The sequence below is a fragment of the Leucopleurus acutus genome (genome assembly GCF_964270905.1).
Source record: "Leucopleurus acutus genome assembly, chromosome: 6".
Classification (NCBI taxonomy): Eukaryota; Metazoa; Chordata; class Mammalia; order Artiodactyla; family Delphinidae; genus Leucopleurus; species Leucopleurus acutus.
In genome coordinates, this window is record NC_139149.1 from 15,516,841 (window position 1) to 15,544,199 (window position 27,359).

A 27,359-nucleotide genomic window follows, 5' to 3' on the forward strand; every position below is an offset into this window, starting at 1 on the left:
CAATATTCATTACTGCTGGCTCCTACTTCTCATATCCACAGAAAGGCCATAAACTGAGGTAGAATGCCTGCTTCACCAACTCTACTGTTGCTAGAAGACCTCAGTTTTAGGCCCGACCCTCTAAGTTTGGACCTAAGATCAAGTCGCTCTTTTCCACAGACACCCCTTACACAGAGCGGGTCTTTGCTCTTTAACATAACTTAACATGGTCTACAAGCCTGAAATTGATCCAGACCTGACTGACCCAGCCTTGGAAAGGGCCAGGGAGGGCATTCATCTCTCAAAATGTGCCATCTTGACAGACAAAACAATTCTAATTGCATGTGACCTTCTTCCTTGTCACCCTTCCCCACTACCCTCAATCCACAAATGCCCTAAACCACATAGAGTCAGAATGCTTGGTGTTAGAACAACTGAATTCACAGCTGGCTAAAAGGAGACACCCTTAAACAAATCAGGTATGGCTGGATCCAGGTACTCAAACTCTCTCCAGTAATCTCTATCTTAAATTAACTCTGTTTTCCTCTGGGCTGGATTTATTCTTCACTAAGCTCCCTCACATACTACCAAGAGTGGCCACCAGCAACTCTAAGCAGAGGCTCCATCAGCTTAACCATCCAGGGAAAGACTAGAATCTAATCACTCCAGCAAAAATTCGTGGGACTACTCTCACTGGCCTGGATTGGGGTTGTTGCTCACATCCGAGCTGTGCGTCTGACAGGCTGAGAACATACCACCAACACCAGCTTGACAATGCCAGAGTCTGGGATCAATCCTTCTGAACCCATGGGGGCTGACACTAGGAACACTGGTTTCCAGAATACAAAGCAGTGTACTGCCACCCAGAGGGAGAGGAAGGGAATCTTAGGAGACAAAAACAAGTGTTCAACCACACCCTCTCCAAAGTCACTTCATCTTTATCTTTGTTAGGCCTTGTTTAGTCCTTGGTCACTCAGCTTCTTTTTCAATTGGTTTGCTTGTTTGTTTGTTTATTTATTTATTTATGTCTATGCTATTCTGTCTTTTCTCCTCCTTCTCTGATTCTCTCTCTGCCTGTCTCATTGTTCCTAATTTTCTGCCACCTATACCTCTCCTCCACTCTTTCGCTCTCCCAAACAATGTGGAAATGGACTCTTTCTGTCTGTAGTCCTCAGCTTCTTAATATACTATCCAACCCCATTGCACTCTATACTTTACCTTTTTGGTTCTCATTTTGCTGGTCTTTACTATTTTGGCTTGTTCTTATTTGCTAAACTGGAAGCTCCATGAATGTGAAGGGACCATATATTGGTCACTCACCCCTGAATCCCCAGGACCTTGCAGAACATCTGGCACATGGCAATGGCCCAAATATGCTTTGTTGAATAAATAAGCAAATGACTCCAGTGAAAACAGTTTATATAGATTTGGCAACATGCATTTTACTTTTCAAGATATATTCTCCTAATGAGCCCCAGGAGAAGAGAGAATAGGAAAATGAATAATTGAGGTCAAGACCAATGAATTCTTACAACCATCCTAAGGAAGTCATAATTTCAGGAGAAGTAAAAAATCAATAGACATCTTATGGGAGTATAAATATCTACACAAATATGCAAATTGACCAGCTCAGTGTAATTGACTGCTAAAGATCTGATATAAAAACACAACTCTTTAGAGTGCCCCCATAAATTGCACATATTATTCAGTAGGACTTGTAAAATCAAAGTTATGTTTTATTTATTAATTAACAGTTGCCAGCAACTGGATGTCAATTAGTTTGGTATAAAAACAGAGAGACGAGGCAAAAGCATCTCATAGAATCCTGTACTTTTTTGTTTTTGTTTTTGTGGTACGCGGGCCTCTCACTGCTGTGGCCTCTCCCGTTGCGGAGCACAGGCTCTGGACACGCAGGCTCAGTGGCCATGGCTCACGGGCCCAGCCGCTCCACGGCATGTGGGATCTTCCCGGACCAGGGCACGAACCCGTGTCCCCTGCATCGGCAGGCAGACACTCAACCACTGCGCCACCAGGGAAGCCCAGAACCCTGTCCTTTTATCAACATGTCCATGCTGGTATTTGTAAAGACAATCATTTCAAATGAATTCGGTTCCTAAGTCCATTTTCATTTTATAAGGCTTGAAAATTTTCTGGTAAGTTATCATATAATTACAGGTATCTGGACCTTAAAACCTTAAATATTACCTCTCTAGTTCCTCTACTGGATGGAACTAAGTACAAAAAACCTGTGGTTTTTTAAGTGAACCTGTGGTTCACTTAAACAAATTAACTCAGTTTCTACAACATGCTGGACAAAATAAGCCTTGGGTTATCTCAATCATCCATCAGAAAGCTTACTTTAATCTAAGAAGAGCTAAAGAGATGCATATACTCAATATAGTTTGTAATAACCTGTAAGGGAAGAGAATCTGAAAATGAACACACACACAAAAACAAACAAACACACACACACACACACACGTATATATATATATATATATATATATATATATATATATATATATTTAGGCAATGAATCACTCTGCTGTACACCTGAAACTAACATGATATTGTAAATCAACTATAGTTCAAAGAAAAAACTGAAACTCTTTGGAAAGGAATAAAAAAATGCCTCTTAGGCACAAATTTCAAATTTATTCTGGTTAGGCTAAAAACAAAACTAGGTTAAAAAAAAATTAAAGGGAATTTGGAGACCAAAGCTAGTTCCAAGCTTCTGCTAAGCTATAACTTTGTGATTTTGGACAAGTATCAATTTTTCTGGACCTCAATTTCTTTATCTGCAGAAATGGGTGGGGAGAATCTCATGAGAAATCAAGAAAACAGTTATTAAACTTAATGTTCTACCTAAATATTAGTAATTAAATGTTCTCCCTAAATATTAGTAATTAATACCAATAGAACATTGGATTCAGGGAACAAAAAACACACTACTCTTGAAATGTAAATTTATTATAAAGAAGCACACAGGGCAAAGTTAAATTCAAATGTTTTAAGACTTTTTCTGAAAAATAGAGGCATAGTTATACCTTTATCTATATATCTACTTGGAGAAAGATATCTTTCATCCAAAATTTAAAACTGGAATTCACTATCTGTATAAACTTGCCAACTAACAAAATTTAACAAGTTATTAAATAATGTTGGGCATGTCTATTATAACACATCCCAAACCTGATAATAAATCCAGGTGGGCCTCAAGGAAATGAAGTAATTGTACTTATAAGATCACTTAGTCTGGTGGAAAAAGCACTGAAGTTCAAATCTAAAATAAAAATTTGAGTGTAAATGCTGTCCTGCCACTTACTACCAGTAAGACTTCAAGCCAGTAATTTAACCTCTGAATTTGTTTCTTCATCTGTAAAATCTATTTCTTTTATTTTGAGGCAAAAATTACTTGGAGGAGAGAATGAGGAGGTGAGTACAGTAAAACCAAATATATTATAGTTATGGATGATGGAAGAGAATGAAAATTCAACCAAAGAAGAAATAGGAACAAATGAAATGGAAACATAAATAATAATTCTACTCAAAGAAGACTTAGAAGAGTTGAAAAAGACATGAGTTACTGATGAAATATGTTAACAATTTTAAAGGCAGAGTTAATGTAAAGGGTCCTTAACTACTCACATGATGATGAGTGGTTTAAATGCTGGATAAAGGAAAGTAAATTATATATATTAGTTCATATACCATGTATAAAAGGTATGTATATAATATGGGAAGTATTGATCATAAATGAAACCTATTATATTGAATGGCAGAAATGAATTAACTTTAAGCAACGAGTTTGTAAGTTTTTAATTAGAGGATTTATAAAGGTAAAATTATGTCATTAGATGAAGTAAAAGTCAAAGCAAGAAAATAAAATGATGTGGCCAGAACAAAAAGCATCTCCTCATATTGCTGTGGAAGACAAGTGCCTTGTGTCTTTTGAACACCTAAAAGCCATTTTTAAATCAAGATAAAACAAACTTTATGGAGCACTCTACTTAATGTCTAACATGTCACTATGTACTTTACATGTATAAACTACATCATAAAAGGAAATGGATACCATGTCCAAAATGAAAGAATAAACAAAAATGTAAGGAATGCTAAATGTTCTTACATATGCTCTCATTTATTTGTCAATATAATTTGTTGAGGTTTGGCTGGGTATGGGAAAGCATGAGTGTATTTTATATATATATATATATATATATATATATATATATATATATTTTAATATTTATTTATCTGTTTATTTGGCTCTGAGGGGTCTTAGCTGCAGGCTGCGTGCAGGATCTTCGTTGTGGCGTGCAGGATCTTTAGCTGTGGCATGCAGGCTCTTAGTTGCATGCGGGATCTAGTTCCCTGGCCAGGGATTGAACCCAGGGCCCTGCATTGGGAGTGTGGAGTCTTAACAGCTGGGCCACCAGGGAAGTCCTGAGTGTACTATATTTTAACATGCTTACTTCCACTCTTTGGGGTTATAAACAATAGGAATATAGATACAAGAAGAGCAAGTGAAATCCAAGTATTAGTTTTATTGTTGGGCTGAGCCATCCCTAAAGAACAAGGTCTCTGCTATAGCTAGATGGGAGGTCATGGTGGGGAAATGAGGCCAAAGTGATGGTGTCTCCTTGTTTTTCTTTACCCTAATGTTGGGGGCCCACCTGCAGTGCTAGGTCTACAGAGTAGACTCTGATTTTCCCACCCAGATGCAAGTAGAGCAGGCATACCTTCCAAACTCTCAGGAAAGTGCAGAGCAAAACCAGCAACATTCTTCACTCAATAACCTTGTCCAGGTGTGCTTGTGGCTTGGCAGTAGGAAGTGGAGGTAGAGCACCCACCTCGCCTGAGTGACCCTGGTCCAAAAGAAGACGACATGAGTGAACAGTAACTTTGAATATCATAACTCTATGCAAGGGTGAAACATGACCTAATGAAGGTGAATTTTTCATCTGTAGAGTCAGAACCTCTCTTGGTGATGACAGCAAGTAGATGGAGAGTTATGCAGAAGACACTTCCAGAGCATGTTGGCAGAGGGAAAAAAAAAGGCTTAATTTCATTTTCTGGAGACTAAGGTAGGAATATGACACAAAAAAGGGAGGGATGTCTTCTTTTAGAACCCATCAAAGTAAATGATGTTACTCCCACTTTTCACAGAAGGAAACGATGCTGAGAACAATTATGTGACTTGCCCAAAGTCATATATCTAATAAATTATGACATACACATGAGACAACTGCAACTAAAACCTAAACTGCTTGAAAGTGACTAGAGTAAGAAGTTCAAAGAAGACAAATTAGTGAGATGCATTGAGCAAGGAAGGAAAAGCTAAGCTGGCATAGAAGCCTAGGGAAAAAAGAAGGAGGTATAAATAGTGCGATTTCAGCACCAATGGATGGCATGGTTATTGTGTCATCAATACAAACATTTAGAATCTTTCCAGGTAAACAAGCACCAGAAACCCTTTGGAACTATCAACACTCCAGGAAATTAAAGAGCTAGAAACCTCAATGGTCATAACAAATACACACATGGTGAATTGTTTCCTCTACAGCTCATGGAAAGGAGATTAAGGAGGAAGGATGGAGATAAAGGGGACCTGGCCATACTCTGATACATTTCACATTGAAGGGGTCACTACTTTTAAAAATTTCTTTTATTCTCTATGTAAGACAAAATCAAGGTTTCTTTCACTCAGATAGGTCTGAGCTTTTCAGAAGCTTCTCATAGCATTAGCTAATCAGACCCATCTAAATGTGGAAATGATCCTTGTATAATTGGGAGTCTCAAAGACATCAGGACAAATGAGAAACAACAGAAAAAGAAAAGTGCAGCAAATGTTCTATTAAACTTCTTTCTCTTACTTATAATTTAAAATAAAGAAATACACTTAAAATTTAACATGCAAATGATAGTACTCTTTTCAATAAAAAAGCAGTCCTCAATATTGTCATGGGAGAAAGACAATATTTCTATAATGGTCATTTATATCATTTTTAATGCATACAAGTGGTACATTTATTACAGGAACATCACAGCAAAATATGTTATAATGAGAAAACATAGACACATTACACCCACAATCCATTTCATTATTATGATTGCTTTGCAACTAATCCATATTTGGAGGAAACATCTTTCATCCTAGTGTGTAACCCTTATGCTTTAGTACAAGGCAGTCCATGGATGACAGTAAAACAGAATTGTAAAACTAGAAAAATAAAGTGTGGCTGTCAAACTTTGGTTATGTATGTGATATCAAATTCTGAAAACAGCAACACACCCTTCCGGGGTCTTTTAGAGGCTGACGAGAGTCAGCACTCACAACTTACTTCTTGTGCCCAGCAGAGAAAGGTGAACATAATCATTGAGGAATTAAAGCGTGATATGAGCCTGGTATCACATCAGGGACCAACACTGACCTTCAAGAGTTCTGCAAACTATAGGTGGTGGTTGCATGTCAGTGTCTGTTATTCACCATTTGATTCCCCATACTAAATTCAGTCTCTGGTACATAATAAAAACCCCTTCCAAAAGTCTTTGTTGAATGAATGTTGACAAGCTGACTTGAAAATGAAGTTCACACAGAACTGCAGGGAACTAGTGGGCAGAGACCTGTGCTTAGGGCTAAATGTAGAGTTAATGCCATATAAGAATGAGGTTAGAAGTATGTGTATGGAGTAGGGCTGCTCAGGCATGGAAGAAGCTACTCTACTTAAGCCAATGGAACTTATGTCAACAAGAGTTCAAAGTCAGAAAGGAATGAGAAGTACAGTGGGTGACAAAGACCCAGGCAGACACCTCCAGAGTCTGTTAAATCCAATAGAAATGGACAGCACCCTATTCAATTTAACACAGAAACCTTTATTTTGTGTATTTACTATTTATAAAATACTACTACAACTACTGTACACAAAGACAAATGTAGTATGGGTTTTCCTCTCCCCAAGGAGTTATCAGTCCATTAGGATATACAGGCATTTAATTATTGACCTTACAATAAGGCAAATTGAAATATGTTCTCTTTAGAGGTTCATCCAAACCATGATGGAAGTTGAGAGTAAAGATTGATTTGATTTTGACCTGGGAAATCTAGAATGGAGATGACATCATGTAGGTCTTAAAGAATAAGAATAAATAATATCACCTAAGGATGCTGATAGGAAAATAACCATTTGAGGCTGGGGGAATAGCATAATAATTTTTAACTTTTTGGGAGTTATGGACCCCTTTAAGAAGTTGACAAAATGCACATGTAAACTTGCATGTATAATTTACATGAAGTTACCAAGAACTTGTGGTTTCCATGAAATCCATCCTTGGATGCCTAAATCTGTGGACCCCAGGTCAAGAACTCTTGGAAGAGTAGGAGCAAACAGGCAAAGGTCTGAAAAGTGACTTGAGTATAACATCTAATGAAAAGTGACTTGAGTATAATGTCTAATGAAGCTGGAGAGAAAGTTTGGGGACTGGTGAAGAAAAGTGTTGAACATCACATTAATCGTACAAGAAAGGAAATTAAATTTATATTTACCACTACTACTAATAGCATGGAAAAGCTATCACCAAATGGGCAGCCCTAGAAGAAGAATTTTGGTGCTAACAGTTAGATCTGCTTGACCTGATCAAATCACCATCTTCAGTGGAATAAAATGAATGGGATAGTAAGTTTAGAAAAGTATATGAAGAGAGCTTTCTATGATGCCATTTTGCGTTTTACCCAGGCCCTGCTCCAGCTATTCTGCCAAAGTCCTTACAGATGGGTGCATGTGGTGCACAGAATCATGAAGGAACTTCTTATGACAGAGGAATTATGTCTGTCCTTTCCTGACAGTCTTACCCTACCAATTATCACCCTCTACCTGCCATTTTTACTCAGAAGTGGCTCTCAGCAAGCACAAAATAAATGTTTGCTAACTAATATTGGGATATTGCTGGTCAATTATTTGCTGACCATGTTTTTGCAGGTGTACTTTTCCTGAACTTAGGGTTGTCTATTCATGCTCTCAGCTTCTGTTACATTTTTCTTTCTTTAGGTCAGCTGCCTACCTCTTTGACAAACTTACTCTGCTCCCTGACTTCTAGGATGATGGGCATCCAAGTTCATGGATGCTCACCTATTCTTGGATTCTTTCTTGATTGTGCTGCTCTGTAAGTCTATCCTCGTATTTGTTACCTGGCCTCTGATAACCCCCCTTAACCTTTACTCTTTACCTCTTCACTGTCTTCTCAACTTTGGTACTTCTTTTTCCTCTCTCAGTAACTCAATCCTGCTTTAACTCACACTCTGCTATAATGAGCAATAACATACCAACACCATGGGTGTTTGTGCCAAGGCTCACCACAATGAAGAGACGTGTTTAATGCCAGGCAAAGTGGGTACACCTCTCATAATCAGACCCTGATGCAATAAAGGAGGACCTGGATTCCCCTGAGGGTGTTCATGTGGTCTTCAGATGATTGTCTCCTTCCCTCACCATCTAATCTACATCCCCTTCATGCCTCTTGTTCCCCACCTCCCACTCTTCTTCATGTTCCATGTTTTATTTTCTTCATAACGCTATCACTCACTAAAAATTTTATTATTTAACCTTTGTTCACTTGTTCATTGTCATTTCCTCTATAACGTAAGTTCCATGCACACAGAAACCTTGTCTGTGTTATTTATCTCTAGAAGAGTCTAGAAGAGTGCCTGTCATATAGTCTGCCAAAAAATTGTTGGACGAATAAAGTGAATGAGTAGACAAATAAATGAATGGCTTGTTTGGAAAGAAGCTGACAATTCCTTTAATCCCATTCTCATCCCAACATGTTGTGACTGTGATATTTTCTATGGATATCCCCAAAGATGGGGATATCCTACACATAAATGTCCATTGTCACTTATTTTCCTCTTTTCTTTCTCTTCCTTCTGCATGTTTCCATGCAAGCATTTACTTACTTTACTTGTTCATTTACATATTTTGCAGAAAATATAAATGTTTCATTTTGATGAAGCTATAAAATTAAACAATATTTCACAGCACTTTGCTTCAGAGGGCACAGAGACCATCAGCTTGGCACCTCAGCTCTTTAAAAAACATAACATTTGGGGAACGTCAGCTGCTAGCCAGTTAATCACATTGCCTTTAAAAGGTCCTCGGAGGTTATCTAATGCAGATCCCTCATTTAGCAGGTGAGCAAACTACAGTCCAGAAAGGTCAGGGATTGCCACCAACCACATGTCTATTAGTGACAGGGACAAGTCCAGAACACTGGCCTCCTGACTCTGAGGCCAGGGTTACATTTGCCCTGTGCCAACAAATGAGGAAATATTATTGTTGTTTTATTGCCTATAGAGATCAAGTTAAGGAAGAGCTGATGCCAACTGAAGACCTCGAGCAACAGTGATTTTAAATCAGGCTGAACCCTGATGGAGGTTTATAAATGTTCAAACTTTATGGGCAATGGCTATTCAACAAACATCCATTTATATAGCATCTATTCTTTTCACATGTGCTATAAAGAGCACATGTGAAAAGTGCTCATGTGAAAAGTCTTTATTTCTAGGACTTAGATAACAAAGGATAATATGGAATTTCACTTATGTAATTTGCAATAGATTTGCTTTCATCAGCAGGTGAGGGAAAAAAACACATTTCTCATGAAATACCAATCAACATTTAGAAGCTCAGTGCTGTTGTAAGTGAAAATAGCCATTGTTCATGTTCTGTTTCAAAGAAAAGTTGATTTTTAAAAAGGGCTTTTCATGAGCAGAAAATTGCTAAAAATTAGACCATTTTATGGGTAGGAAGCCATAAAAATTAGCCCACTTTAAAACCTGACTTTGTGTAAACTTCTATAATTGTGTCTTATATACATTATTTATTATTGACAGTTGAGCTGACAGCAAAAATGGTACAGACTAAGAAAAATCTATTCTATCTAAAAATCACAAATGACAATTTATATTCTTTTTTCAAAAAGTGGAGGAGTGGTACACTTTTTTTTTTAGCATCTTTATTGGAGTATTATTGCTTTACAATGGTGTGTTAGTTTCTGATTTATAATAAGGTGAATCAGCTATACATATACATATATCCCCATATCTCCTCCCTCTTGCGTCTCCCTCCCACTCCCCCTATCCCTCATCCCTAGGTGATCACAAAACACCAAGAAGATCTCCCTGTGCTATGCGGCTGCTTCCCACTAGCTATCTATTTTACATTTGGTAGTGTATATATGTCCGTGCCACTCTCTCACTTCATCCCAGCTTACCCTTCCCCCTCCCCATGTCGTCAAGTCCATTCTCTGCATCTTTATTCCTGTCCTGCCCCTAGGTTCTTCATAACTTTTTTTTTTTTTAGATTCCATACATATGTGTTAGCATACAGTATTTGTTTTTCTCCTTCTGACTTACTTCACTCTGTATGACAGACTCAAGGTCCATCCACCTCACTACAAACAACTCAGTTTCATTACTTTTTGTGGCTGAGTAATATTACATTGTATACATGTGCCACATCTTCTTTATCCATTCATCTGTTGATGGACACTTAGGTTGCTTCCATGTCCTCGCTATTGTAAATAGAGCTGCAATGAACAATGTGGTACATGACTCTTTTTGAATTATGGTTTTCTCAGGGTATATGCCCAGTAGTGGGATCGCTGGGTCGTATGGTAGTTCTATTTTTAGTTTTTATAAGGAACCTCCATACTGTTCTAAATAGTGGCTATATCAATTAACATTCCCACCAATAGTGCAAGAGGGTTGTCTTTTCTCCACACCCTCTCCAGCATTTATTGTTGGTAGATTATTTCATGATCACCATTCTGACTTGTGTGAGGTGATACATTATTGTAGTTTTGATTTGCCTTTCTCTAATGATTAGTGATGTTGAGCATTCTTTCATGTATTTGTTGGCAATCTGTATATCTTCCCTGGAGAAATGTTTGTTTAGGTCTGCTGCCCATTTTTGGATTGGGTTGTTTTTTGATATTGAGCTGCATGAGTTGCTTGTAAATTTTGGAGCTTAATCTCTGGTCAGTTGCTTCATTTGCAAATATCTTCACCCATTCTGAAGGTTGTCTTTTTGTCTTGTTTATGGTTTCCTTTGCTGTGCAAAAGCTTTTAAGTTTCATAAGGTCCTATTTGTTTATTTTTGTTTTTATTTGCATTTCTTTAGGAGGTGGGTAAAAAAGGATCTTGCTATGATTTATGCCACAGAGTATTCTGCCTACGTTTACCTCTAAGAGTTTTATAGTGTCTGGCCTTACATTTAGATATTTAATTCATTATGAGTTTATTTTTGTGTATGGTGTTAGGGAGTGTTCTAATTTCATTCTTTTACATGTAGCTGTCCAGTTTTCCCAGCACCACTTATTGAAGAGGCTTTTCTATTTTCTCCATTGTATATTCTTGACTCCTTTACCAAAACAAGGTGACCATATGTGTGTGGTTTTATCTCTGGGCTTTCTATCGTGTTCCTTTGATCTATATTTCTGTTTTTGTGCCAGTGCCATACTCTCTTGATTACTGTAGCTTTGTAGTATAGTCTGAAGTCAGGGAGCCTGATTCCTCCAGCTTGGTTTTTCTTTCTCAGGACTGCTTTGACTATTTGGGTCCTGTGTGTTTCCATGCAAATTGTGAAATATTTTGTTCTAGTACTGTGCAAAATGCCATTGGTAGTTTCATAGAGATTGCATTGAATCTGTAGATTGCTTTGGGTAGTATAGTCATTTTTATAATGTTGATTCTTCCAATCCAAGAACATGGTATGCTTCTCATCTGTTTGTATCATCTTTAATTTCTTTCACCAGTGTCTTATAGTTTTCTTCATACAGGTATTTTGTCTCCTTAGGTAGGTTTATTCCTAGGTATTTTATTCTCTATGTTGTGATGGTAAATGGGAGTGTTTCCTTAATTTCTATTTCATATTTTTCATCATTAGTGTATAGGAATGCAAGAGATTTCTGTGCATTAATTTTGTATCCTGCAACTTTACCAAATTCATTGATTAGCTCTAGTAGATTTTTGTGGCATCTTTAGGATTCTCTACGTATAGTATCATGTCATCTGGAAACAGTGACAGCTTTACTTCTGTTCCAAATTAGATTTTTTTTTTCTTTTTCTTCTCTGATTGCTGTGACTAAAATTTCCAAAACTATGTTGAATAAGAGTGGTGAGAGTGGGCAACCTTGTCTTGTTCCTGATCTTAGTGGAAATGGTTTCACTTTTTCCCCATTGAGAATGATGTTGGCTGTGGGTTTGTCATATACGGCCTTTATTATGTTGAGGTAAGTTCCATCTATGCCTACTTTCTGGAGGGTTTTTATTATAAATTGGTGTTGAATTTTGTCGAAAGTTTTTCTGCATCTGTTAACAGGTTCATATGGTTTTTCTTCTTCAGTTTGTTAGTATGCTGTATCACATTCATTGATTTGCATACATTGAAGAATCCTTGCATTCCTGGGATAAACCCCACTTGATCATGTTGTATGACCTTTTTAAGGTGCTGTTGGATTCTGTTTGCTAGTATTTTGTTGAGGATTTTGCATTCTATGTTCATCAGTAATATTGGCTTGTAGTTTTCTTTCTGTGTGACATCTTTGTCTGGTTTTGGTATCAGGGTGATGGTGGCCTCATAGAATGAGTTTGGAAGTCTTCCTCACTCTGACATATTTTGGAAGAGTTTGAGAATGACAGGTGTTAGCTCTTCTCTAAAAGTTTGATAGAATTTGCCTGTGAAGCCATCTGTCCTGGGCTTTGGTTTGGTGGAAGATTTTTAATCACAGTCTCAATTTCAGTGCTTGAGATTGGTCTGTTTATATTTTCTATTTCTTCCTGGTTCAGTCTCAGAAGGTTGTGATTTTCTAAGAGCTTGTCCATTTATTCCAGATGTCCATTTTATTGGCATATAGTTGTTTATAGTAATCTCCCATGATGCTTTGTATTTCTGCAGCGTTAGTTGTTACTTCTCCTTTAGCATCTCTTATTCTATTGATTTGAGTCTTCTCCCTTCTTTTTCTTGATTAGTCTGGCTAATGGTTTATCCATTTTGTTTATCTTCTCAAAGAACCAGCTTTTAGTTTTCTTGATCTTTGTTATTGTTTCCTTCATTTCTTTTTCATTTATTTCTGATCTGATCATTTTGATTTCTTTCCTTCTGTTAAGTTTGAGGGTTCTCTTTTTCTCCTTTATCTAATTTCTTTAGATATAAGTTTAGGTTGTTTATTTGAGATGTTTCCTGTTTCTTGAGGTAGGATTGTATTGCTATAAACTTCGCTCTTTGAACTGCTGTTGCTGCATCCCATGGGTTTTGGGTCGTCGTGTTTTCATTGTCATTTGTTTCTAGGTATTTTTTTATTTAATCTTTGATTTCTTCACTGATATCTGGGTTATTACATAGTGTATTGTTTAGCGTTCATGTGTTTGTATTTTTTACAGATTTTTTCCTGTAATTGATATCTGGTCTCATAGTGTTGTGGTAGAAAACATACTTGATACAATCTCAATTCAGTTAAATTTACCAAGGCTTGATATATGACCCAAGATATGATCTATCTTGGAAATGTTCCATGTGCACTTGAGAAGAAAATGTATTCTGTTGTTTTTGGATGGAATGTCCTATAAATATCAACTAAATCCATCTTGTTTAATGTATCTTTTAAAGCTTGTGTTTCCTTATTTATTTTCATTTTAGATGATCTGTCAATTGGTGAAAGTGGGGTGTTAAAGTCCCCTACTAAGATTGTGTTACTGTCAATTTCCCCTTTTATTGTTGTTAACATTTGCTTTATGTATTGAGGTGCTCTGATGTTGGGTGCATAAATATTTACAACTGTTATATCTTCCTGGATTGATCCCTTGAACGTTATGTAGTGTCCACCTTGTCTCTTGTAATAGTATTTATTTTAAAGTTTATTTTATATGATATGAGTATTGCTACTCCTTCTTTCTTTTGATTTCCATTTGCATGGAATAACTTTTTCTATTCCCTCACTTTCAGTCTGTATGTGTCCCTATTTCTGAAATGGGTCTCTTGTAGACTCCATATATACAGGTTTGTTTTTGTATCCATTCAGCCAGTATACGTCTTTTGGTTGGAACATTTAATCCATTTACATTTAAGATAATTATCAATATGTATGTTCCTATTACCATTTTCTTAATTGTTTTGGGCTTGTTATTGTAAGTCTTTTCCTTCTCTTGTGCTTCCTGCCTAGAGAAGTTCCTTTAGCATTTGTTGTAAAGCTCATTTGTTGGTGTTGAATTCTTTTAGCTTTTGCTTGTCTGTAAAGGTTTTAATTTCTCTGTCGAATCTGAATGAGATTCTTTTTGGGTAGAGTAATCTTTGTTATAGTTTTTTCCCTTTCATCACTTTAAATATGTCCTGCCACTGCCTTCTGGCTTGCAGACTTTCTGCTGAAAGATCAGCTGTTAACCTTATGGGGATTCCCTTGTGTGTTATTTTTCCCTTGCTACTTTTAGTACTTTTTCTGTGTATTTAATTTTTGATGGTTTGATTAATATGTGTCTTGGCATGTTTCTCCTTGGATTTATCCTGTATGGGACTCTCTGTGCTTTCTATACTTGATTAAGTATGTCTTTTCCCATATTAGGGAAGTTTTCAACTAACCTCTTTAAATATTTTCTCAGTCCTTTTTTATTCTCTTCTTCTTCTGGGACCCCTATAATTCGAATATTGCTGCTTTTAATGTTGTCCCAGATATCTCTGAGCCTGTCCTCAATTCTTTTTATTCTTTTTTCTTTATTCTGCTCTGTGGTAATTATTTCCACTGTTTTATCTTCCAGGTCCCTTATCCATTCTTCTCCCTCAGTTATTCTGCTATTGATTCCTTCTAGTGTATTTTTAATTTAATTTATTGTGTTGTTCATCTTTGTCCTTTAGTTCTTCTGGGTCCTTGTTAAACGTTTCTTTTATTTTCTCTATTCTATTTCTAAGATTTTGGATCATTTTTAGTATCATTACTCTGAATTCTTTTTCAGGTACACTGCCTATTTGCTCTTCATTTGTATGTTCTGGTGGGTTTTTACCTTGCTCCTTCATCTGCTGTGTGTTTCTCTGTCTTCTCATTTTGCTTAACTTACTGTGTTTGGTGTCTCCTTTTCAGAGGTGGAAGGTTTGTCGTTCCCATTGTTTTCAGTGTCTGCCCCCAGTGGGTAAGTTTGGTTCAGTGGATTGTGTAGGCTTCCTGGTGGGGGGGACTCATGCCTGTGTTCTGGTGGATGAGGCTGGATCTTGTCTTTCTGGCGGGCAGGACCGTGTCTGGTGGTATGTTGTGGGGTGTCTGTGACCTTATTATGATTTTAGGCAGCCTCTCTGCTAACAGATGGGGTTGTGTTCCTGTCTTGCTTGTTGTTTGGCATAGGGTGTCCAGCACTTTAGCTTTCTGGTCATTGAGTGGAGCTGGGTCTTAGCGTTGAGATGGAGATCTCTGGGAGGTCTCTGGTGGACAAATGTCCTGAACTCAGCTCTCCCACCTTATAAGCACAGGCCTGACTCCCAGCCGGAGTACCAAGACCCTGTCAGCCACACAGGAAAAGAGAAAAAGGAAAAAAAAAATATTGTTGCTCCCAAAATCCACTGCCTCAATTTTGGTATGATTCATTGTCTATTCAGATATTCCACAGATGCAGGGTACATAAAGTTGATTGTGGACAGTTATTCCGCTGCTCCTGAGGCTGCACAGAGAAATTTCCCTTTCTCTTCTTTGTTCGCACAGCTCCTGGGGTTCAGCTTTGGATTTGGCCCTACCTCTGCATGTAGGTCCCCTGAGGGCCTGTGTTCTTGGCTCAGAAAGGATGGGGTTAAAGAAGCAGCTGATTAAGGGGCTCTGGCTCACTCATGCCAGGGGAAGGAAGGGGTTCGGAATGCGGGGCAAACCTGTGGTGGCAGAGGTCGTCATGATGTTGCAACAGCCTGAGGAGTGATGTGTGTTCTCCCGGGGAAGTTGTCCCTGAATCACGGGACCCTGGCAGTGGAAGGCTGCACAGGCTCCTGGGAGGGGAGGTGTGGATAGTGACCTGTGCTTGCACACAGTCTTCTTGGTGGTTGCAGCAGCAGCCTTAGCGTCTCATACCCATCTCTGGGGTCCACGCTGATAACCACAGCTCACGCCCATCTCTGGAGCTATTTAGATGGTGCTCTGAATCCCCTCTCCTCGTGCACCCCGAAACAATAGTCTCTTGCCTCTTTGGCAGGTCCAGACTTTTTCCCAGACTCCCTCCCGGCTAGCTGTGGTGCATTAGCCCCCTACAGGCTGTGTTCATGCAGCCAACCCCAGTCCTCTCCCTGCAATTCGACCTCCGAAGGCTGAGCCTCAGCTCTCAGCAACTTCCTGCCCTGGTGGGTGAGCAGACAAGCCTCTCAGGCTGGTGAGTGCTGGCTGGCACTGACCCTCTGTGTGGGAATCTCTCTGCTTTGCCCTCCACACCCCTATGGCTGCACTCTCCTCCGAGGTTCTAAAGCTTCCCCCCTCCGCCACCTGCAGTCTTCACCCTCGAAGGGGCTTCCTACTGTGTGGAAACTTTTCCTCCTTCACAGCTCCCTCCCACTGGTGCAGGTCCAGTCCCTATTCTTTTGTCTCTGTTTTTTCTTTTTTCTTTTGCCCTACCCAGGTACGTGGGGAGTTTCTTGCCTTTTGAGAAGTCTGAGGTCTTCTGCCAGCATTCAGTAGGTGTTCTGTAGGAGTTGTTCCACATGTAGATATATTTCTTATGTATTTTTGGGGAGGAAGGTGATTTCCACCTCTTACTCTTCTGCCATCTTGAAGGTCTCCAAGTGGTACCCTTAAGTTGAAATATTTTGTGTACTAATGTTGTGATTGGTAGGAATTAGAATAGCTGAGTTATCACCTTACCTTACAGGGTGGATAATAAAATGTCAACAAGCCTTCTAGAAGCAGAGTGCTCCTGAGGTGATGTCCCACATTTCCAAGAGGTGGGTATTATCAATCTATCTAATTGTGCTTTTATATTTACGTACGGGTTTCCTCAGCCTCCAGAATATTTTACAGGATGTGTGAAGACACATCTTTATTTTTAAATTTATTTATTTAAGTTTTTCATTTTTGGCTGCATTGGGTCTTCATTGCTGCATGTGGGCTTTTTCTAGTTGTGGTGAGTGGGGTCTGCTCTTGGTTGTGGTGCATGGGCTTCTCATTGGGGTGGCTTCTCTTGTTACAGAGCACAGGCTCTAGGCACTCGGGCTTCAGTAGCTGTGGCACATGGGCTCAGTAATTGTGGCTTGTGGGCTGTAGAGCACAGACTCAGTAGTGCGGTGCACGGGCTTAGTTCCTCTGCGGCATGTGGGATCTTCCCGGACCAGGGCTCAAACCTGTGTCCCCTGCATTGGCAGGCAGATTCTTAACCACTGAGCCACCAGGGAAGCCCAACACATCTTTTTTTAATCACAATGCCAGCCTTAAGAAGTAGGAATGACTTAGTAAAAGTCTCATTTCAGTTTGTGGAAATGAAGAACAAACAAAACACAGACTGTTGCTTCTTTATTAAAGGGACATGAAGGATGTAGATGGGTGATTTAGATATTATAGGAAATATAGTTGATTTACAATGTTGTGTTATTTTAAGGTGTAAGCAAAGTGATTCGTTTATATGTATATGTATATATATATATATATATATATATATATATATATACATAAATAATATAGTTCCTGTGTTATACAGTAGGTCTGGTCCTTGTTTATCTATTTTATATATAGTACTGTGTATTTGTTAATCCCCAACTCTTAATTTATCTCCTCTCCCTTTACCCCTTAGTAACCATAAATTTGTTTTCTATGTCTGTGGGTCTATTTCTGTTTTGTAAATAAGTTCATTTGTATTGTATTTTTTAGATTCCACATAAAAGTAATATCATAGGATATTTGTCTTTCTCTCTCTAACTTACTTCACTTAGTATGATAATCTCTAGGTCCATCCATGTTGCTGCAAATGGCATAATTTCATTCTTTTCTATGGCTGAGTAATATTCCATTGTATATATGTACTACATCTTCTTTATCCATTCATCTTTTGACAGGTATTTAGGTTGCTTCTGGGTCTTGGCTATTGTAAACAGTGCTGTAATGAACATTGAGGTGTGTGAATCTTTTTGAATTAGAGTTTTCGCCTTTTCAGATATATGACCAGGAGTGGGAAGGATATTGTAGATTTTCATTCTGCACTGTTCTCCACCTAAGTGATGTCAGTTATCTAATCAAAGATGTAACAATCCCTTTCTTTGTTATGAATCATCCTCTTTTCTTCATCTCTCCTCCTTTGAACTTTTCCTTTTTCTTCTTTGCATTTATTCAAAGAACCATAAAAATAGTTTTCTTTTTCTCTGAGAGACTGAATATACAAATAGACAATGGCCAGACCATACATGACAATAGATCTCTGACCCATAACCTCTACAGCAGCCAGTCCGGGAAGCCAACCACAATGTCTGCAGTAGTTCCCAGAACAGTAAGGACTTCATCAATGACTACCAACTTCCCTGTTCTTTGCCCTTGTTTCCAACTCAGGGACAACCAGTAAAAGACAAATGTGTTCCCCAAATCATCACATGAGGTGCTTCACCTTTAGTCTGATCACTTCTAGTTTCCCCACACCAACAGGCTGCAACCAGTGCATACCTGAGGCCTTATCCCCCTTTTTCCACTATAAAGTTTTCCCACTCCTCTTCCTGACTTCAAGTTTTGAGCCTCTTCCAAACCAAGATGTTTTCTGACTTCTTTGTTAGAACAAGTTCTGAATCGATAGAATCTATTCTCATTTGAGTAGTCTTTATTTACATACCTCCTTGTGGCTGAATTTCTCTCTCCATACTTCTGCTTGTCTGTGTACTCATTGTGGCAAAACAGAAAGAACATTGACGTGGAGGCAGAGCAAGTTACCTGGGGTTCTCCCAGGAGAGTTTCTGGGGCTGCATCCATTTGTAGTTCTTTCAAGAGTTTGCTGCTCTACGTCCCACTGTTCTCATCTGGCTGTTTTGTCTGATAATTGTCCATCAACACCTACCCAGGGCCTGGGCACCCTTTAGGAGCACCCAGTATACCCCAGACCTCTCTGCAGATAAAATAGATGCATCCCGCACCCTCTCATCTCAGCTAGCAGTTCTCTAAATTACTCCCTCTTCATTAGGTCACACACAAGAACCAGATAAGGCTCACCAGCTGAGAAGGAAGGCATTCTTTCAACACTTTTTTTTTAACACTTTGAGTTTTGTGTGAAGAAAATTTCTGCAGCTAAAAGCATATGAAAGGGCTCAACTTTCAGAAGAAGTTATCAATTGTTCCATATAATGCCCATTAAAATATGCACCTACTCTCTCCTATATATTCCCTCCCTGTGTTCTCTGCATCCTCTCCCTCCACATAATGCACTCAATCAGAGAAATAAAATGAAATGAAAGACTTTACTAGTGAAAGTATCTCTTTCTGTGATAAGAAAAGAAAGAAATGAAAGAAAGACAGACTTGAAATGTTTAATTTTTTGTTTGTTTGTTTGTATGTTTGAAATCAGTGGGTCAGATGTATATCTATATCGGGGGTAGCAAATTTTTTTCTGTAGAGTGACAGATAGTAAATATTTAGTTTTCAAAGACCACAGAAGTTTGGGAGCAATTATTCAACTCTGCCTCTGTAGCTTGAAAGCAGCCATAGACAATAACTATACAAATGGGTGTGGCTATACTCCAATAAGGCTTTATTTACATAAACAGCAGCAGGACAGATTTGGCCCCAGAGCTGTATTTTGCTGAATTTTCTGTGGTATCTGTGGTAAAGATACATGTTCAGAACACAATGTGTGTCAGAATATAAGCCTTAAATTTTGGAAGGTGTCTGTAGATATTGTTAGGGACTCCATTCATTCAACAAATATTTATTGAGCCAGGTACTGTCCTAGGAGATCAGCAAACAAAGCCGACAAAAATCCTTGCCTACTGGAGTTTATAATGAATTTGTAATAGCTGATAATGAACAACAAATGGCATAAACAAGTAAACTTTATAGTGTGTTAGGGTAGACTTTAAAGAAAGTGGCATTTGAGCAAAACTTTGAAGGAGGTGAGGGAGTTAGCCACACAGAAATCTGGGAGGTAATTGCCTGCCTCACAAGCTGGGGAAGCAAGGAGATGAGAGTGGCCAGAGAGGAGAGGGAGAAAGTCATATCATAAAAACAAGGTTGGAGAGCTAATGTAAGGCTTTTAACTTTTGCTCTGAGTAAAATAAAATATTCTTGCGGAGTTCTGAGCGGAGAAGGGACATGAGCTAATTGATATTGTGAAGAGATCCCTCAGCTTCTGTGCTGATAATCACTTTAAGATGGCAAAGGAGGAAGCAAGGACCTGAGAGTCTTTTTATTTATTTATGTTTTATCCACTGTGACAGTATCTGACTTTCAATTGGTATATTTATACCATTTATATATAAAGTGATTGTGGGTAAATATCTACCATGCTTATAACGGTACTATTCATTACATTTATTCTTTATTCAGTTTTCTCTCTTTGTTTTTTATAATTCTCTGAGCATTTTTATGTAGATCTGATTTTCTGATTTATATAGTTTTCCTTTTTTTGAGGCATTTTCCTGACATTTTTTTCTCAGTAGGATTGCTACTGTTGAATTCTTTCTTTCTTTTCTTTTTTCTTTTTTTTTTTTTTTTTTTTTTTTGCCTGAGAAATTTTTTATTTCTCTTTCATGTTTGAAGGATAATTTTGCTGGATATAAAATTTTTCATCTTTCAATCTTTTAGTTATCTCACCCCACTCTCTTCTTTCATGGTTTCTGATTAAAAAGTCTGTTGTCAAATTTATGGTTGCCGGGAGGAAAGCTAGGGGTAGGGATAGATTGGGAGTTTGGGTTTGACAATACACACTGCTATATATAAAATAGATAACCAACAAGGACTTACTGTACAGCACAGGGAACTCTGCTCAATATTCCATAATAACGTAAATGGGAAAATAATAGATACATGTATGTATGTAACTGAATCACTTTGCTGTACACCTGAAACTAACACAACATTGTTAATCAACTCTGCTCCAATATAAAATAAAAATTAGAAATAAAGAAATTGAAGGAAACCTAATCTACTTGTCAGCACACCATTAAAAATAATTTTTGTTAGTATGTAAAAAAAAAGTATGCTGTGATTTTTACCATTATTCCTCAATAAAAATTTATTTATTTTCTTTTTCCTTCTTTCAAGATTTTCTGTCTTTGATTTTCTGCAGTTTGAATATGTCTAAGTGTTTTTCATGTTGTCAATTTTTGTTTTGTTTTTAATATTAAAACAAAATTTTTGTTTTTAATTTAATATTAATTGCTCTTGGTATTCTCTGAGCTTCCTAGATCTGTGCTTTGGTGTTTATTAATGGAAAGTTCTTGGTCATTATTTCTTCAGGTATTTATTCTGCTTCGTTCTTTCTTTTATCCCCTTCTCTTATTCCGAGTATCCATATATTCCATCCTTTGAAATGTTTCACATTTCTTGTATTTTCCGTTTGGCTTTTTTTCACTCTTTTATCTTCTATGCATTTCAGTTTGGTAATTTTCCATTAACCTGTCTTCATCTTCACTGATTCTTTCCTTGGATGTGTTGAGTTGTTGATGAGCCCATTGAAACCATTTCTGTTATAGTGTTTTTAACTTCTAATATTTCTTTTTGATTCTTTCTTAGGTTCCATCTCTTTGCTTACCTTACCTGTCTACTCGTGAATCTTTTTCCATTAGAGACTTTATCACATTAATCATAGCTATTTTAAATTTCCTGTTTGATAATTCTAATGTCTATGTTATATATGTCTATTTCTGATGATAATCAGACTGTATCTTTTTCCTTGCCTTTTGTTTTGTCTCATCAGACTGTATCTTTTTCCTTGCCTTTTGGCATGCCTTGTAATTTGTTCTTGGCAGCCAGACATGTTATATCAGGTATTAGGAACTGAGGTAAATAAATCTTTAGTGTGAGGATTTATGTTAATATGGTTAGGATTTGCACAGGGTTTAACATTTGCTATAGCTATAAGTGCCAATGGCCTCAAATTCCTCTAGATTCCTGGATTTTGTTTTTCGATTTGACTTTGGTCTTCATTAAGTACTCCTCAGGAATACTTAGCGTCTTTCAGTTCTTTCAGCTGTAATTCACTTTATTATACTGGAACCCTGTTGGTGTTGTGTTAAGGTGTGAGAAAGAGAGAACATTATATAGCATTCCTATTAAATTTCAGTCTTTGGAGCTGTGACCTTCACAATTGTTTCTCTGGTCATATAACTTTTTCCACTTCTTCCTACACCTTTCCCTAGCTGTGTTCTCAGTCTGTTTACTTGACTCCTGTTAATTAATTTTTCCTCCTTAGATGAGATAGGAAGTCTGCAGCAGTTGGACTGTATGAGATACCTTTCTTCCAACTGGGATGAGGTTCTGCCAAAGTCTTTTTTCTTGGAGAATACTCTTCTCTTGTTACAGAGAACATTCTGGGTATATTTCACAATGACTATTCTCCAAGGAACCATGAGGAGATCTTTCTCAGATGTTCACCATGAGAACTTGGTGGGGTTTTTGGAGATAAATCCTGCAAAAGTCTGGGGACCTCTTAAAAACATGGCCCCCAGGAGTTTCTCACTCTCAAGCTAGTCCACATCAGCCTCCAGCAATTCCTCAAAATTACCATTTAAATGCTCCTATCAGTTTATGGTTCCAGTAACTTCGGGTCCAGGTAAGCAGACCTCAGCTGTGGGTCTCTGGCTAGGTCTGTCTCTCTAAATTTTGGGGTGGCAGTTTGCCCTGAAACATCAGTTTTCTGATTGGTATAAGAAAAATAACTGATTTTCCATTTTTCCAGCTTTTTCTTATTGTAAAATGGGAGTAATTACTTCTAAATTCTTTACACATCAGATCTGAAACTGGAATTCTTAAGATCTAGTCTCAAAACTGGTAAAATTTTATATTCACCCACATGTCATTGGGTAAAGCAAGTCAAACGGCCAAGCTCAAACCAAAGGATAAGGAGAAAAGGAGGAAATAAATTGAGATCGCTCACTGAATGAACTGTAGGAGGGTGGTTTAACAGTATTAATCTCTGGGTTCTTTCATCAAACCATGGGTTTTTCATTTCTCCCATAACCTCTGTAAGCTACTTGCTGTGTAAAACTCTCTCTTTTTGACACTGCTAGCATTTCTTTCTTTCTTTCTTTTTTTTTTTTCATGCCTGGACACTAACTGACACAGTTCCAAATTCAAGAGGAAGGGAAAGGGGTGCTATTTACTGTCCCTCTAAAACCTCAACAACCCTCTCAATAATGTCTTAGTTAAGACTGTTGTTTGCAAGATACACAATTGAATTTAAAGTAGAAGACAGGCAAGCAGGTAAAGAATGTATTAGAAAGAATCTGGAATAGTTCACCAAACTCAAGATAGAAGGATCATCAGGCCTCCCCAAGGCCTGAAAATTGAATGTGGAAATGGCCAGAAACCCCTTGCAGGGCTCTGCCTGCATCTCTCTTCTCTGATTCTCTAAGCATCATGTTCTGTTTCTGCAGACAGTCTTTCTTTTTCATGAGCAGAAGCTGGTCTAAGATACGGTCCTGTCTCCCTTGAGTATTCATCCCCTTGGGGTAAGAGTCCTGATGAAGTAGAATGGCTAGCTTTCACTTTTAATTTCATACTCACAAGAGGTAAATTTTGATTGGCTTGGCTTAGATCGGTTTCTCCCTCCTGATCCAATCTGTGGGCAATGACGCAGAGGTCAGGGAGCCCACAGCTGGCTCCCCAGGTGTTGGAATGGAAACTAGAGAAAGGGGCTCATTATGGGCTGGGTCTGGAGTTCTCAACTGGGGGCAATTTTTTCCCCCAGGAGAAATTTGGCATGTCTGAAGACATATTTGGTTGTTACAAAAGAGTGGTCACTACTGTCATTACTGTGGTCTAGTGGGTAGAGGCCACAGATGTTGCTAAACATTCCAAAATGCACAGACCAGCCCCCTCACCACCAGCCTCATCCACAACAGAGAATTAGTTGACCCCAAAAGCCAACAGTGCTGAGGCTGAGAAACCCTGAGCTGTGCTAACTTCCCAAAACTAGAACTGATGAATACCAGCCCAGCACTGGCAAGGAAGTGGGGGCGAACATGGGAGAAGGGAGAGAATACAGAAAAATAAGTAATAATTGCTATGCTTAATCAGCTTTTACTATGTTCTAAACGCCATATTGTGTTTAACCATCTTTTCATTGATTCTTCACAACACTCCTACAAAGCAAGTAATATTATCTCTGATTTACGGAAAACCAAATACAACTCTCACTCCAAAGCTCATATTCTTATCTAGAAACTAAAAGGTGAGAATGAAAAATCACCTTATCTTGTGGTACTTTATCTGTGTTCACTTAAAGGAGCAAGAAAGGTATAAACAGATTCTTAAGTACTCAACTTGTGCATCTAACAAGTGAAGGTAAATAATAACATCACTGTCATCGGCTGCCAGGAAGCACTGGAAAAGTGACTGTCAGATCACACTGCCCATTATCCCAAATCCCCAAGGATTTGAACGCAACATAAGCAGCTACACAAATATACAGGCTCATGTGATCAGGATGGAGAGTAGAAAACTCAGCACGCTGGAACAAAACAAAGGGTCCTAAGGCTAATGTTCTCATGGCTTCCTCCCTCCCAGACTTGTAGGTCTGGCACTTAGTCCATACTGAGTCCCTTTCCACACCTTTGGATAAGAATGAACACACCAGATTTGTAGGATTGTGGTGAAAATTAAAATCAGAAATGTGTATGAAGCAGGGGCTGGCAATTGAGTCCAATACGGCCCATTGCCCACTTTGGTAAATAACATTTTATTGGAACACTGCCATGACGTTGAACTTATGTGTTATCTATGGCTGCTTTTGTGCTATCATAGCAGAACTGTATAGTCATGACAGAGATTCGGGGTATGTGGTTTTCCTATCCAAAATATTTAGTCTCTGCTCATTTCCAGGAAACATTTGCTAACTCCTGGTGCAAAGCCATGGTTCACTTGACCCAAGGGGTGATGGACCCCTCTATTCATACTGACAGATTTTCCTCCACGTTTGTTTGATCACAGACTTGTTCAAGGTGTTCTAGCCAAACTGGCCTTCAGCAACGTCCAAGTGGTGATCTAAGCACAGAATTAAATGATACAGTGAAGGACAACCAGGTAAGAACACATTTACCCACAAGAGGTGGAGATGGTTCACTTTTGCTCTGCAGTAGAAGGTAGGCAGGATAGGAGTTTGGACTGTACAGTACTAATTACGAGGCAAGAGATATGGGGAGAAAGAGAGAGGTTCAAATCTTAGCTACTCTGCCTGTTAGTTGTGTGATATTTTGGTCAAATTTCTTTAAATCACTGGTCATCAGTTTTCTCATCTATAAAATGGGATGAAAATTATTACCTTTTTGTGGATTAAATAAAATAATCTATGTAAGAACTGAATAAACATTAAAATGTGGTAAATAAATGTTGTAATAATAATACACTTGTTGCACACATATTTACTGAGTACTTTTTAAAAAAATTTTATTTATTTATTTTTGGCGTGTTGGACCTTCGTTTCTGTGCGAGGGCTTTCTCTAGTTGCGGCGAGTGGGGGCCACTCTTCATCGCGGTGCGCGGGCCTCTCACTGTTGCAGTCTCTCTTGTTGCGGAGCACAGGCTCAGTAGTTGTGGCTCACGGGCCTAGTTGCTCTGTGGCATGTGGGATCTTCCCAGACCAGGGCTCGAACCTGTGTCCCCTGCACTAGCAGGCAGATTCTCAACCACTAGCACCACCAAGGAAGTCCTTACTGAATACATTTTATAGAGAGAGTTCAGGTTAAGTTTCTGGGCCCACTTTCTTCCCCATAGCACTAAAATACTGTAATAAGTGTTAGAATTTATTGAATGTTTCCTATATACTCTGCTATGTTCTAAGTGCTTTATTTGTATTGACAAGTTTAATCCTCACAACAACCCTTTGAGATGTGTACTGTTATTGTCAATTCTATGTTGGAGATAAGGAAACTAAGGCACAGAGAAGTTAAGTGGATTGCCCAAGGTCACACAGCTAAGAAGTTAGGCTGTGTTAATATGGCACACACAAGTCTAGCTGTAGAGCCCACAGTCTAAACAATGCTCTGAGCATCATGTTTACCAGTAATTCATTTTAAGTCCAGATGGTCTCCACTGTTGAGGGTTCTGGTGTGTCTGGGTATGTGTGCTGAACTTACCTGGCTCCAGGTATGGCTTTTGGCATGAGGTCTGTGGGGTCTTTAGGAACAGAGCCACACAGTACCAATGCATGCCTAGCTTCTAGAGTTGTGCAGGAATTCTCAGTGAGGTGAGGAAGGGGTTACCAGATTCTAGGCTTTAGAATGCATGTCCATACCATAGAGAAAGAGAGAAAGAACTGTTTCTCTATGATCTGAATTGCTTGGTACCTATTATGGGCTGAATCATGTATCCCAAAGATGCCCTAATCCTAGTACCTTAGTAGGTGACTATATTTAGAGAGAGGGTCTTCAAAGAGGGAACTAGGTTAAAATGGGGTTTTTAGGGTGGCCTCTAGTCCAATTTGACTGGTGTCCTTTATAAAAAGAGGAGAGTAGGACCTAGAGAGAGACAGCAGGGTTGGGCATGCACAGAGAGAAGACCATGCTAGGACAAAAGAGAGAAGGCAGACATCTGCAAGCCAAGGAGAGAGGCCTCAGGAGAAACCAACCCTGTTGACACCTAGATCTTGGACTTCCATCTTCCAGAACTGTGAGAAATTACATTTCTGTGGTTTAAGCCAACCCTTCTGTGGTACTTTGTTGTGGCAGCCTGAGCAAAGAAATATAGTCTCCCAGCAATCCTCCCCTGGAACACCTTTACCTGAGTTCAGAACAGAGTTGGGAGTCTTTGTCACCCTGTCATACACCAGAGAGCAGATTTGAGTTCTGGCACGTTCGAGGTGTCGCCAGATGAGAAATGCTGAGGTGGGAATCAACAAGAGGGTCTTGACACCCAGAGGGGCAGCACGATGGAGTGACGGTGCCTGCCGTGCTGAATGGAGCAATTTTCAGAGAATGGCTTCACTGTAAAGAGCAGTGGGACAGAGACAGCCCCACCGGGTGGCAGGAGGACATGGCCGTGGCCAGCAGAATGGCACAGACTCCAGGAAAGGGCAGCATATGTCACACATGCTTCTGGAGATTTTAAACATTCTTAAGAGGGAATTTTCAGGAAGCTGAGGTTCATGCATCAGCAGTTTGGGGAAATGAGCCAGAAAGATTAGGTATTAATATTAGCACTCCCACATATATACCCAGAGGGTGTTGAGGCTTGGGGGTCCACAC